This window comes from Pinus tabuliformis, chromosome 3_1 (genome assembly GCF_031772625.1).
Source record: "Pinus tabuliformis cultivar Carrire ecotype Pingquan chromosome 3_1, CPIR1, whole genome shotgun sequence".
Classification (NCBI taxonomy): domain Eukaryota; kingdom Viridiplantae; phylum Streptophyta; class Pinopsida; order Pinales; family Pinaceae; genus Pinus; species Pinus tabuliformis.
Window position 1 is genome coordinate 194,161,794 of NC_142301.1, and position 16,053 is coordinate 194,177,846.

Genomic DNA, 16,053 nt, shown 5'->3' on the forward strand with positions numbered 1-16,053 from the left:
ACCAATTAATAACAGTGTAATTCATAAGCTAACAAAAGTGAACAAGTTGGCTCTTGATGAGACCTCTTGTTCTTCAATTTTATGAACGAAGGCCATTACCCTGGCCTAGTGACTAGTAGTGGTAATGTAACTTCATAAGGACCTATGATCATGGTAGGTTAGCTCGTGATGAGACCTGCAATCCTCCAGTTGACTCTTTGTATTTAAAGCTCAACTATAGTTATTTTTAAGCAAGAGAGATTACTTAATAGATGGGGTGGCAAGTCAACTCCTTAAGAGTCAGGGATGGTGTAAAAAACAATTAACAACTATATTCAACTTGGCTATGCTTTCTTTGCAAAGCATAATAAACTTAAAATGATCATTGATAAATATATTTTGTTGTATTAAGTTTTGGGTTGAGGAATAGTTCAATAGATAGTGACGAAAATAATTAAATACCATTTTTATCATAATCAACATAAATTTTACATGATCAGGGACATAACAAATTAAGAAAGTTGAAATTCAACCTAATGAAATCATCATTGTAGAGTCATCCTTTGAAAATAAAATTTCATTTATAGATAAACCAAGATAAATTCATTGTCCAATCATCATGTCAAAGAGGACCCAAAAAAAAAATCAAAAGAGTTCCCATCTGTTGTTGGGAAAAGTATCCAATTCGGAATGCCCCTATCCCACTCTAAGGTGTGATAGTGCCTTAGCAACAAACAAGGAAACTTATTTGAGTATTCTTCTTTATGAAATGTAAATGAGGAAGAAGGATCTAACTAACCTGTGTCTTCCGCTAGTTTGTCAATCCAAATCACTCCTCTCTTCAGTAGCTCCCAGCTCCTTGCTCCTTCACCAGCCTAGCTTCACCGAATTCCTACAAGATCACAAGAGAGAGAAACTACACAAAGATACAGATATACATTCATAAAAATCTCAAGATCAGATTAAGCTAAACATGTAAGCATAACAAAACATCATTGGTATACAACATGTAGGAGAAACTCAAATAGTTTATTGATAGAATAAGAAAGTCCAAGAGGAGATACAACCAAGTGAGTTCCGATCCAGCATCTACCTCCCAACAAAGGAATCCCTTCATCTCCTCCAACAAAGCATAAATCACCCAATGTACTAATCTCAATCTCAAACCAACAACAATTCTCTGCAAAGTACAAAATTCCAGCCCCCTTGAACCTCTGGGTGAGAGATCCATATATAGATGTAAGCAGAGAGGATGAGTCAGCTTATGTTTTGACTTGTGGCTTCTCTCTGTCAGTTCTTGCTTCCACTTGGAGGTTGAGAGCCTCTTACTCATCACTAGTCGAATTCATTGAGGCAAATGTCATTGGAGAAGATTCTGGAAGCTTCCAAAGTCTTTCCACCTCGTTGAATGAGCTTGCCATTTTTCATTTCCCGCTCAGCGCACCCTGGTAGTGCTTCCACCTGCGTTGCAGTGCACCTAGCCAGTGTAGACTCTGCATTTCAACGCAGGCAGCTAGTGGAGCCTCTGAATTGATCCTGAATTGACTATTTCTGAGTGGTTTTTGGTGGAGAACTTCTTGGAGAAGCTGTCATTGGTTGACCTTGTTCCTTTAGGAGCTGTAACAACATCTTTAGGGACTTTGGATCCCTTGAATTATGGACATTTCATGCTTATAGCTGTAAGGCACAAAAATGTCTATACCAACATCCAAACCAAAGGGAGAAAGATTGGGAAGAGTTATAAGTGTCAAATCAAATAGAAAGGAAAAAAATCATGAAAATAAGCCGAAGTAGCAATAGTTGTGACTGGAGTAACAACTGTGAATTAATCAACAAATCATCGCTTAGGTAACAATGGTAACTATTGTGATTTAAGGTTACAACAATTGTGACTTGAGTAACAACAATTGTGTTTTTAGGAATATAAATCGTGATTTGAGGAATGACACTTGATGACTCGAGACAAAAAAAATTATTAAAAGAAATAAAATAACAAATATATACATCAAATATTAAAAACAAATTCAATCAAACAAAAAATCCTACTATATATACATTATTAAGGAGAACTTCAAAAGGAAATATTTTACCTAATCGTGGCAATGGTTATATTCCCTTGCCCGGTTACGATTTGCAAGTCGAAATTGTTTCTAACTTCATGGAAGAAAGACTCCTTCTTAACTGGTTCATGGTAAAGGCGCAATCAATGACCATTAGCAAAATAACATATTTGAGATCCATCAATGGTAGTGAGGCACATAATGCCATTGTCATACACTTGAATAACCTCATAAGGGCCCAACCATCTCGTTTGAAACTTCCCTGGGAAATATTGAAACCTGGAATCATATAACAATGCTTAATCGCCTTCTGGGAAGGTTTTCCTTTTAATAATATGATCATTCCATTTGGCCCTTTTCTATTGGACTATAGATGTTTGTTGGAGAGAAGAAAGGTGCATTTTATCCAACTCATTAAGCTATTACAGGCACTATGTGATCCAAATGGAAATCCGCCCATGGTGATGTAACTAAAAATGTTATAAATAACGAGCCTCTTTTTGTAAGAGGATAGATTCTCTAGCAAAATGTAGTTGCAACTATCATTTTCTGTTCTAATAAGAGTTAGTTCATGATTTATTTTCTATTTTGGTTCACTTTTGTTTTTTTCTTGGTGCGATAATTACTCGAATCTTGGGGCCCTCCCCAAGATCTGGATCAATGGTATTAGAGCTGGTTATGATCCCATGGTGACCAAGGTTCTAAGGGTCTGCAGTGAAATTTCTCATATCTTCTCATAATATTTTGTTTCGCAAATTTGGCACCACATCTTCTCAAAAAGAGTGAAGAAGAAGTTTAATTCCTTATAACGGAAATGACGATGATAATGGTTGTGAAGAAGTTGAATTCATTGTAACAGAAATGACGATGATAATGGTTGTGAACATTTGTGCATGGTTTCTACTTTTGGTGGTACGAATGGTGATGAGTTGTAATCAACAACTTCAACCATGACTATAGGATCTCCACAATATCCATATCTGCTTATTTTTATGAATATAGAGAAAATAGATCAAACAAAATTCGATTACATTATGGTTGGAGGAGGAACAATGGGCTTCCTGCTCTCGAAAACCCTCTCTACTAATTATTTTGTTCTAGTACTGGTGATCCAAAATGGATCTTGAATAAAACTTCCAAGTCTTTGAAAATATTTTAAATCGAAGTATGACAGGGAAACTACATTGAAATGTAAGCCTGTCAAAGAAATGTAGCGTTAATGCTCAAGGGTCATTGGATCCGAAAGATCAATGAACGAGAGCAAAACAATGGAGCAGTCATCCATTTTTATCGCATCAGAGAAAAGCCAATGGTATGTTTGGACTATGGCCTTAAGAGAAATGTGATGAAGCGGACCCGAAGGATTATTGAACAAAATAGTGAAGGAATTGAGATCTGTGGTAAATAGTATTTCGGGAAGGCTTCAGGCGGTAAGTGGTACTGGAAGGGCTTCACTTGATTCGATACACCAGCTGACACATAGCGCGCCGCAGGAGAGAGAAAACCATTTTTTCGGGCAGGTAATCTCCATGCAAGTGGGCCACCTAGAAAGACTGTCAGCCGTTGGATTGGAGATCATAGATGAATGGTGGAGATTGAGCAGACTGCCTGATGTTTCAGGTTTAGTGCGAACAGTCAGATTAAACGGGGAATCAACGGTCAGGAACTGATCAGAGGTCATAGGCCGGGGAAGTTTAAGGGCTATGGATCATCGAAGTAGCAACTGCCAATATGCCGAAACAATGATATAGCGATGGGCCGACAGCACTGATTGGAGTGATCGGAGATCGGAGATCGGATCGTAGCAATGCAAAGGGGAGCATTGGGCCATGTGGCATGCGATTTGCGATGAAGGCATGGACCCGATAGATTTAAAGGGGTGATTGAATTCTAATTTAGTTGCGGCTTAAAGGCGTATGATGTGCTTTTGTGAGTTTTCCATGTGTATTCTGTTATGTGTCTATTCCGGGATTAAGGCAGAAGGAAGGCCAAATGGTCGGGTTGCTCGCGCCCAACGGCTCCTTTTCAATTATGAAACCATTTCTAATTCAAACATCATTGTTCCCCATCGTAAGTAAATGATGAACATAACATGTCATGAAAACATGAATTAAAATGCAGAAGGAGGCGAAGAGATGGACAGTTGGTTTCCACGCTTTAAGCGATTGTGGTAATAGAACGTGTTATAAAATGCGATGAACCCAGAGACGCTGGAGGGATAGAGGAGAGCCACAAGAGCCACAGAGCAAGAGTGCTTGATATAGGCAGAGCCACCAGAGGTTGGAGGCAGAGCCGCATAGTCAGAGTGGTTGACAGAGGCAGAGCCACCAAAGGTTGGAGGCAGAGCCGCAGAGCCAGAGAGCTCAAAGCAGACTTCTAAGAGTCATGATGCTATAGTGAAGTTGCAGAACAGCAAATAGATCAAATGATCAAGCTATTGTTGATGTCTAAAGTGTGCTGAAGACAGAAGAAGGAGCTTTAGAGATAGTTAAGAGAGTTCTGAGGGAGTTGGTGCAAGCTAGAGCTCAAGATATCTGAAGAGATATTATGCTTAAATCTATGTGTGGAGATTTTAGTTAGATTATTTTCTTTCTAGCTAGTGTGTTTTAGATTAGAAAAGTGTGTCTAGTTTAGAGAGTGTTTTTATCATTATTCCTGCTTATCCTGATTTTAATTTTGATATTGCAAATGTCGACGTCTCTTCAAACATACATTGGTTTCGCTGATGGTGCTTGTCGTAATACACAGAACATTTCTTCCATAGCTTGGGTTATTTATTCACCCTTTAATGAGTTGGTATCTATGCATGGGGTAAGCCTCGGTCAAACAACGAAAAACATTGCAGAGTATAGTGCAGTGATTGAGTTATTATCTGAATCCATCTCATTTGGGATTTGGAGTTTGATTGTTAGGTTAGATTCTGAACTCATTGTATTGTAGCTTAGTAGAGTTTATGCCATTAGAAATCAAGTGTTATTAAGATTATTTTTTAGAGTTTGTCTCTTGGAACGTGAATTTGACTATATTGAATATCAGCATATTCCAAGATATTTAAATACATTAGCAGATGCAATTGCTTCTCGAATGTTAAATAGACAATTGCAATAATTAAACACAAATTTAAAAACATTCCATAACATGTTATACAAGATAGCCAGTAATAGTGATATAACATAGCATAGAAGTGTGTCAAATATACATCGTCTTCAATCATAGGTTGTAAACACCTTATGATCAGAAAAAATGATAGTATAAAAAGCAAAAATGTCGTATGAGCCTACAAAGGTGATCATCTTATCACTGGTGATGATCACGATAAGAAACCACTGCTCAGGCCACCCTACAAAGGAACCTCCTGAGAGGTCCTGGGACCCCAATCACATAGCGCTATAACCTGAGTGGAATATCATCTATGCTAGTCTCTGGAATATTTGCTATCAAATGCTCTAGCTGATTTTCCAATTCGGTCAGGGTCTCTATAGATTCGTCCCGTGGGGCCGATACTTCTGTAGCTGGGTGTCTCCTCTCATAGGGCTAGAGAGGGGCTGGTCATCGTGGACCCACATCTGCATTTGAAACTTTTATTATCAGTTTTGGACGATTTAAAAAAAATAAAATTAGTTAAAACTTAGAAAATGTTGAGAATGATTTTACCTGAGTCATCCCACTGCTCTCCTCGTGGAAGAGTCATGTCTGGGTCGCCACGATAATCCATCCCAGCATATGGAAAATCCTGAATCACAAAAAGTTGGTTCTCCAACTAATGAAAATACTCAGACGGAAATCGAACAACCTCTGAACCCTCCTTAGGATGACAAGCCATAATTGCAACTCAACGAATTAGCTTAGGTTCTCAGGAAGTCCAACTCCAACGGAAATCTGTTGTGGGACCAACATCAGAACCCTCTCTAGACCAAAGTTCACAACTATGAAACCATATCCAAAGTGTTTTAGTTGTCCGTTCTTTTCTCTAGTTAGTTTGCCTTTTACATTCGCCAACACAGCTTCGCACCAGTTGAAGATGGTGCCTCGATAATGGTCTACTGCCATTCGCATTTGGGATTCGGTAGTTACATGCAGTGCTGCGATTCCATAGAGTCTGGTGACAGTAAATGCAATCACTTTAAGTTTAGGATGGGAGATAGTTTTGATGTCGATCCCTTTGTCCTTTGTTTGGTCATTACAAAACTCTAGTCGGAGACTATCGACAAACTGGCCACCTGGCCTAGTCCCGAATAGAGATAATCGTTCACCTCTCTTGGGCAAACCAGTCAGGAAATAAATGTCCTCTAGCTCGATTTCGAGCCGATGGCCACCAATAATGAAACACTGCTCCTGTATATTCCACCTGTCTACCAACCATTGCAAAAAGTCTACTTTGGCCCTCATGCCAGGTATGGCCCAAAATTTAAATAGCCCGCATGCTCCCAATGCATCCAATGAGGGTTGATGATTTATTGTAGCAAGGTCCACATCTTCGTGCTCCCATTCCTGTCAAATGAGCATTTTGTATATCCTACATTGCAGAAACGACGGATTATAACATTTTAGTTCAAAATTTTTTGGACGGAAATGAAAAAATTGTAGTTTTAAAACCTATTTCGTGAGCTCCGCACCCACCAGTTAGGGATAGTGCGTAGGTCCGCACTCTTCCTGAGAAATAGGTGCGGGACTCTGGCTCTTTCCTTTGTAGGAAAAATTTGGGGTCCGCAGGCTTCGCATGTTGTGCCTACGGAGCCCCGCGAGCGGTTTTTTAAACTAGTTTTTCCCTAAAAAATCAAAATGGAAGTCTAAAAACGAAATACAAATGGTTGAAATGCAAGATAAAAGTGATGTGGATTACCTGGAGCTGACGATTTTCGATTCCAACAGATGTATTTTCTGCAATCTTCACAGGAAGTTTCTTAACCAAAAGCTCTCACTTCTCACTGTGAAGTCAAATAGTAAAAATGAATTTACAAAAGCCCTTTTTATAAGCTTTTTTGAATAAATGAATTTTCAATTTGTTTATTTTTCACTTTAAAAATGTAACTTTTTGATGCATTTTTATTTATTTTAAACAGGTATGAGTAATGTTTGAGCTTTTTGTGCAGAATATTGGATTTTTCAGGGAAAATTGATCATTTTCAACAATAAACATTGAAGTCCTATTTAAGCTCTTTTATGACTCGTAAAGTATGAAAAGATTGCCGAGTTTTTATTTTTAAGCTCGTTAAAACGGAATTAAAAGGACGGTCCACTTACAGCTCTTTTCTGACCGTATAAACATGAAAATATTGCTGGGCTTTTGTCGTTTCAAGTTTGATATTGGTTATAAAACGATATGTCATTGATCGCAATTTTACTTTTTCAGATTAGAGACACTAATTATGAAAAGTACTCCTTTATCATAATGGTCAAGCGGTTCTCTCAAGTATTATTTTATACTTTTTCGGGCTTGGCAGACACAAATATACGAAAAAGGAAAACCATGGAGTTTTCTTAAGTTTTTCTTCTGACTCCCTAAAATTGATAGGTCCCCATTTCAGATCAACTGGAGAGGGGATATTCTCCATACGAAGTTCAGAGATAGAGAACACTGATGCTTTTGGAAATCTATTGGGTGAGACTGACAATTATAGTTCCCCAATACAGCCAAGTCAAAGGGTGGAGATCCTTCCAATGGACTAAGCCCATGATCAAAATCATCCTCGACGACGTTTCGGACACAGTCGATTATGTTATCAACATGGTATTCATTGAAAACTGTCATTATTATGTCTGCATGCATGCAATGAAGTTCACGAGCAACACCGTCGTGGAAATGGACGATCTGAGCAGCAGGAATGTTGAAGGTGTTGAATGTTGTGACATGTGCTTGGCTGAATCAGTAGTGTGGGACACTCTTACATGGTTTGCTGCACTTATTGTAATGGCGGGATATCTAAACAAATATGGTCTTATTTTATGGTTTAGCCAGACTGTTGTGAAGGTGTTGGTATACTTGGTCTGTCATGGAAAATTTCTTTTGGAATATTGGTATTTTTGTACGTTTATTCTCACTACTTCGTTGCAAGTGGTGCAATGCATACTGGGGCAATGTTTACTGCCTTTTTATCTATTGCAAGTGCTCTAGGGACCCCACCTTTATTTGGGGCAATGGTTCTTTCTTTCCTTTCAAATCATATGAGAGGTCTTACACATTATGGTATTAGATCAACACATGTTTTCTATGGAGAAAATAGTGGTTCATGGCTCATTATTTCTAGAACAATAGTGTGTGTCAAAATTTTGTATTATGATTTTCTAGCAGCTATGGGTGTTTATGGTGATAAGGTTATATTTTATTAGTACCTTGAAGCATATTTTTGGTTACGATAAAGTACCCGTTCTAATGACAAGGAAATTTCATGGTGGGCCTATCAGCTCACAGCCACGGGACTAAAAAATGTGAAACTTGTTCACCAGGATGACATCTTTACAACATCTCATTAGATTGTGAGAATCTACAAATATAAGCCACCAGATATCTACTGGATAGATTGACAAGTGATCTCTAGGTTCATTATAGGGTATCTCTATCCTCGAACTCTCATTCATTATGGTTATGGGTCAACCACACAAAATCCTTTGCCAATGAAGTCCATTTTCTCGGCCACAGTACATGTGGCCCACCAGCATTATAGCGTATCTCTATCCTCAGCTCTTCGTTCACCATGGTTATGGGTGAACCACACAAAACCCTTTGCCAACAAAGTCCATTTTCTCAGCCACTCACTCTCCACCTCAATGTTTGCCCAATAGCATTATAGGGCGTCTCTATCCTGGGCTCTTCATTTTTCATGGTTATGGGTCAGCCATGCAAAACCCTTGCCAGTGAAATCCATTTGCTTGGCCACACACTGTCACAACTGGCTCACAAGAATTACAGGGTGTCTCTATCCTTGGACCTTCATGCATCATTGTTACGGGTCATCCAAGAACCCTCGGTTATGGGTCAATCACATAAAACCCTTGTCTTTGACAACACTTGGTCATCCATAACTCATCTTCGAAAAAAGCTTCTCAAGAGGGAACTTCATGCAATGGGGACCATTTCTTCCTAAGGAGGGAGGAATGATCCGAATGGAAATCCACCCATGGTATTTACCCATGGTAATGATCCAAATGGAAATCTTCCCATGGTATATCAATGGTAATATAACTAAAAATGTTATAAATAATGAGCATCTTTCTATAAGAGGATAGATTCTCGAGCACAATGTAGTTGCAACTATCATTTTCTGTTCTAATAAGAGTTAGTTCATGATTTATTTTTTGGTTTGGTTCACTTTTGTGTTTTTTCTTGGTGCAACAATTACTTGGATCTTGGGGCCCTCCCCAAGATCCAGATCACTATTTCTATGCTTCTATAAGATCCAGGCTAACTTCCTGGGTGGTTTTAAGAGTGTTGATTTCAAATCCAATTGAAAAAATTGGATTCTTACAATAAACAAGATGGTAAGGAGAAGATCTAGGGGTGCTACGCCCAAGTCATACAATAAGCCCACAAGGCTTTAGAAAGTTTAGCCACCCAATCCCGACGATTAACAACCACTGTTTTAGTTAAAATAATTTCTAGAACTTTATTTGTGCTCTCAACTTGACCATTTTCTTTCGGATGATACATGTCGACTTCATCAGCAGAGAAATACCATACCACATGCGTTAATATTGGGGGATATATATTGAGGAAAAAATGACATAGTATATTAGGGGATATATAGGGGATAAAGGGTTTTATATTGACAGTTATAAAAAATGGAGGTTAAAGTTGATGAAAAAATATAAATGGGTATAAAAAATGTTAATAAAAATATGGATACCTACAATATCTAGTGAACATGGTTGTTTTTTAAATTGGGAAGGTTTATTAGGTTCGTATTGGTAGAGGGTTAAATATTGTGATTTTTAGAGGTATTTTCCACTATGTAGTCAAATTAGGTGTATTGTTTAGTATGCCATGAACATATGTGATATGTTAAAGGTTCATTTAGTGAAGCCCCCATGGGATGGTATGGAAAAGTAACCTTTTGTTTGATATGATATTTCTATAGGGCTGTAGAAATATTTTGAGCTATAAACTAGGATCCTCCATTGGTGACGAGTTCTCTAGTTAGACCATATCAGATGAAGAGCTAAAATAAGGAATTTATAACGAAATCCTCTGTGGCTCTTGAAACAATTATTTCTTAAACTCATTTCGCCATTTAATCTATGTTGACTAGTATGTAGGATTTCTTATTTGAAGGAGGATTATTAGGGCCTACAAAATCCATAACCTGCCTTTCAAATGGCTCCAACGCAAGCTATGTATGAAGGGGAATTTCATCAAACTGAAAGAGATGCCCCATTCTTTGGTAGCTTCCATAATTTTGTATGTATTTCTCGGAATCCTTAAATATGGTGGGCCAAAAGTAGCCCATTTGCAACACTTTATGCCTAGTTATGTGATCAACAAAGTGGCCTCCGCATGGTTCATCAAGACAAACTCTAAGGATATCATAAGCCTTATATTCCCTTATACACTTGAGAATATGGAGGTATGCTCCTGTATGGAAAAGGAAACCATTTGTCCACTAAATTTGAATGCTCCATTGGATAATATGTTTCTTGTTGGGTGTGTGTTATATTATTTCCACGACTATCACATGCACGGGGGGATCATAGTGGGACCAGTAGCCCCTGCTGTATATTGCGTCGGGCATAGTAGGGGGCAGTAGCCTCCCTGCACGGGGTCTAAAGCAGCACCCCGAGAAATTGTTTTTGGAACCTATATTAGGTGGGCGAACCTACCTATGGTTTTGTGCATGGATTTCGCACATGGTTTTGGGCATGATGGTTTTGTGTCCATGGTATTTTGTAGATCCGATAAAGGGAACTACAGTTATGTTATAATCCAGGGTTAATGAATTAGGGCTTATGGATGCTTCAACATGTATATATATGTATTGTAACATTGAAAGGAATATAATGAAAAATCAATCTAGTAGTCCTAGTTTTGGGATCTGGGGGAAAATCGTTGTGTATATCTGTTTTATGTTTTATGCTCTCACCATTGTTTATTTTCTACTTTTAAGAATTTGTTTTCAGGTAATTCCTGTACGGGGTTAAAACCTACATTTGGTATCAGAGCAGTTTTGGCTTCAAGGGGATGCTTTTGCTGCTGAGGGGTTTTGCTCAGACCTATGGTAGACCCTGTTCAGTGGGAGATTTGTGGGATCGATTCTTGTGGTGAAATAAGATGGTGAGAAGTGGAAAAAAAGAGATCGAGAAATTTATTGGTCAGATTTTTGCATTTTGGAAACTCAAGATGGAGGATCTACTGGTGGATAAAGGGCATTGGATAGCGGTAGATCTGGGTACTAAACCAACATCAATGTCAGCTGAAAAATAGGTGAAGTTGGATCAGAAGATAAAGAGCACAATATGATCGTGTGTCAGAGATTCAATATTACTGAATGTATCAGGGGAAGCTTCGGCGAAGGCCTTGTGGGATAAGTTAGGGACTTTGTATCAATCTAAGTATTTGGTGAATAAACTATTCCTAAGGAAAAAGTTGTATAACCTAAGGATGAAAGATGGAGACTCGATGACAGAGCATCTGAATGCCTTTAATACTATGGTAAGTTTGTTATTATCTATTGATATTAAAATTTTAGATGAAGATAAGTGCATCAGTTTTTTGTGTTCTCTACCAGATTCGTGGGATATCTCGTTGTTGCCATAGGTAGCAATGAAAGTGCCTTACAGTTTGATGAAATAGTCTCATCCTTGTTGTCGAAGGAGATGAGACAGAAAAATATGGAGGGCCAGAATGGTGATTCCTTGTCTATACGAGGATGGTCCCTGAAAAAAAACAAAAATAAGTCCTCGAGTGGGAGATCTAAATCTCCAGGAAAACGTTTAAAGGTGTGCTCGAAATGCAGAAAGGAAGGGTACTTCAAAAGGGATTGTAAATCTAAAGCTCCTGAGAAAGGAAAGGGATCTGATGATGCTCCTTCTGCAGAGGAAAAAAACCACCTCAGATGAAGGTGGGGATGTGTACTTGGGTTCTTCTTCAAGTACACATGTAGATCATGAGGCATGGTTGATTGACTTAGGTGCATCCTTTCACTTCATTCCCCATAGGGAGTGGTTCTATGAGTATGAGAAATATGATGGTGGTGATGTCTTCTTAGGGGATGATAGGAAGGCTAGAATCATTGATCATGGAAAATTCAAGTTGAAGTTGCAAGGTAGAAGGATTAGAACACTTCCGGGTGTTCTGTATATTCCTACATTGGCTGGAAATTAGATTTTTGTAAGAAAACTAGATGATGCAAGTGTAAAAACAATGTTCGAAAAGGATGCCTGCAAGATGGTTCGAGGAGCACTGGAATTGATGTGAGGAGTTTGGATTGGAACTCTATACAATATTTAGGGTAGCACTTTTATTGATGAGTGCAACAGTTTTGTGGTTCCTGGAAGTGGAGCAGAAAATCTAGTGGTCTCTGGAGAAAAGACAATGCTATGGCATCAAAGGCTGGGACATATTGAAGAGAAGTGCCTTCGAATACTTCATGGTAATGGTATGGTAGAAGGTATGTCTAATTTCTCTTTGGATTTTGATTTCTATGAAAATTTTCTATATGGGAAGAAAAATCGGGTGAGTTTCTCCTCTAGTTCTAAGAGGGCGAAACAGATATTAGACTGTGTACACAGTGATGTGTTTGGACCTGTGTCGGTTCCATCACTGGGTAAGTCTGTGTACTATGTATCATTTATAAATGAATTCTCGAGGAATACATGGATATATTTCCTTAGGAAGAACTCTAAAGTCTTTGACAGGTTTAAATAATTTAAGGCTCTGGTGGAAAACCAAACAGAGAAAAAGATAAAGGTGCTGAGGACAGATAACGGTGGAGAGTTTTGCAAGAAGGAATTTGAAGAATTCTGTAAGAAGTGTGGTATAGCATGACCAAAGACTACTCCATACAAAAGTTAGAAAAATGGAGTTGCAGGAAGAATGAACAGGACGTTAATGGAAAAGGAAAGAAGCATGCTCAGTGGTGTCGGGTTAGGACAGGAATTCTGGGTAGAGGCGGTGAAAACCGCATGTTACTTGATCAATAGATCACCTTCATCAGTGTTGGAGGATAAGACTACAAAATAGGTATGGACTGGTAATAAACCTTCTCGTTCACATCTGAGGGTATTTGGATGTGATACATATGTACATGTTCCAAAGGAGAAAAGAACAAAGTTGGATAGTAAATCTGAAAGGTGCATCTTTATTGGGTATAAGGATGGTTTAAAAGGTTATAATATTTGGAACCCACAAAAAAGGAAGGTTGTGTATAGCTAAGATGTGGTGTTTAGAGAGATGAAATATGTTATTAAACATGAATTCTTACCAAAGGAACTTGAGAAGATGGACTTTCAGCTAAAGGATGAAGAATTAGACTCTATAATAGAAGAGGAATCAAAAGATGAAGAGCCACAAACTCTAGCTGTGAGAAGATTAGTTCAAGAAAGAAGGAAGCCAGAAAGGTATAATCCATCTTCTTTCTGTTGAAATTTTCTTTATCTATTACTGATTATGATCCTAGAATTATGAGGGAAGCAGTAGATTCATAGGATGGAAAACTCTGGAAAGAGGCCATGGTTGATGAAATGGCATCTTTGCACAAAAATTAGGCTTTGGATATGGTGGAGTTGCCGACTAGAAGGAAACCCTGGTGGGTTCCAGTATTGTAGCAATAATGCTACAACTCCTGGAGCTTCCTGTCTCTTAATTTTATCAACCCGGTAGTTCGTACAAACTTGGAAGCGACGGTGCTGTATGCACAAGTACTAGCTCTTGTCGCAGCTGTCACTTGGTGAGCTGGCACAAGTCCGCTAGGGCTCAAGCGAACTTCTATAGGCTCACAGAAGAAACTTTATCAATGATGGACGAAAGCTAACTCAAAGGAGACTAGTCTAATTGCAGAAGGAAACTGAAAACCAATAAAGCATGGAAACCCTAGGAAACCCTAATTTGACTAGCCAGACCCTAACTATGCAAAACTGTGAATGAAACAACTACCAATAATGCCATTACTTGCAGTGAACTGAAATACATGCATCTAAGCTACTTGCATCTGAAAAGACATGTTTTTGTATTTTTTTCATTAAGTGGTTGGATTTATTGTGATGATGCTTTTGATTAGGGTTTGGTTGTGCAGGAGCGATTGGAATGGAAGGAAAGCATGGGCAAGGTCAGAATGGCTAAGGGAGGTCCCAGAGGGTCTCCAGCATCAGTCCACAGAAGCCTACCATGTTCGGATGCTCAGCAACCCAGTTTGCAGGTTTCTACAAGAAGTCTGCAGGGGATCCTACAGGAAACTCAGGGGTTTCTACAAGAAGTCTGTGCAATTCTACATGATGTTTGGTCGTGGAGGTTTTGGGAGATGGTGAAGTGTTGGAGTGGTGTGGAATGATAGGTGAGATGGAGATGGAGCTGGTGATGGCTCAGGAGCAGAAAAATCAGATGGAGGAAGAGTGCATGCAGTGGTTTGAGGGTTGGAAGGATGGGATCAACGAAAGTTGAAGTAAATGGAGCTAAGTGAATAATGGATGAGTTGGAGGGTAAATGAGCTGGACAGAGGCCGAGTAGGGCTTGAGGAGAGATCAAGAAGAAGAAGAAGGAAGCGGATTGATAAGGAGCAGCGTAAATGAAACAAATGACTTATGCATCAAAACGAGAAATCCATTAACCTATGATAACTGTGCCATGAAACCTATGAGCAGCAATGGAAAACCAAGAAATGAAACTTATGCGTGGAAATGGAATGTAGAAGTATGGTTCAATGTCAAAAATGCATGGATGGATCTTCAATGAAAATGTTTATGTTGCAGCTTGCATGGAAATGAGAAGAACTGCTTTTCTTTTTGGTGGTTGGTTTGGGACTGCACCCCAATCCCTAACAGAGATGGCAGTGAGCCTTAACAACCTTTTTGCTGGAGCTCCAAGAGATTATATCTATCCTCCTATCGAACTTAAGCAACTGAAAGCAAATCACTATAAAATAATCCTATCTAAGCTCATGAAAAAGACTAAATTAACAAACTGTAAATTCGAATTGCATGTGAAAGTAAACAAACTCAAAGTGCTGGAACGAAATGCAAACACATTACAACACCGAGGAGATCTATTGCTCTCAGGTTGGGCCCTAACCTGAGAGCTATAGCTCCCTTAGAAACTCAGAATGAGATCAAAATCTGACTGCCTTTATTCATAAATGAAAGTCTGATGACATGCCAAAATTGGCTTACAAAACCGAGCTGTAGCTCGTACTTCCAAATTACAAGAATAATACCAAGGTTCAAAAAGCTTCTATCCAAGGCTACGACCTTAGTATTTATGCAAAATGTTCATCCAACAGGTGTCCTTGATTTTAGGAGCTCGGCTGTCCAACTGAAGTTTAAACTGCTGATCCTGTAGGACAGTCATAATTGCTGTTCCTGTAGAACAGTTATAACTGCTGTTCCTGTAGAACAGCTGGCTGCTTCTAAGCTCGGTGGGGAGATGGATTGGAGCTCGGAGCTATGGTGGGAATCACGAGGAAGGTCCCCAAGACCGTGGACATCCTCTCCTAAAAACCAGCAGTGCCATCTCATTGTCCCTTGTCTCCTTTCTCGTTGTCTTTTCTCCCTTTTAATGCCAAAAACCTGAAAGCATCATGCATTAGTCACGTAGATAGAATGTCTACCCTTCTTCCTACAAAAAACACGAATAAACCAAGAAATGAATGCATAAGAAATAAAAAATGAATGGTTTGAGCAGAGCAAGTAGGCCAAATGAGCCCAAATTGTACCAAAAATTGGGGCTCATCATCACCCCCCAGCTAAACTATTTGCTCATCCTTGAGCAACTTTGCCCTGGCTCCTCGTCTTTGGCTGAGAACTAGAGCCCGGAGCACGCTTTTCCTTCCCTGTTTTTGGTGGTTCTGCCTTTTCTGCTGAGGGTGGCGCT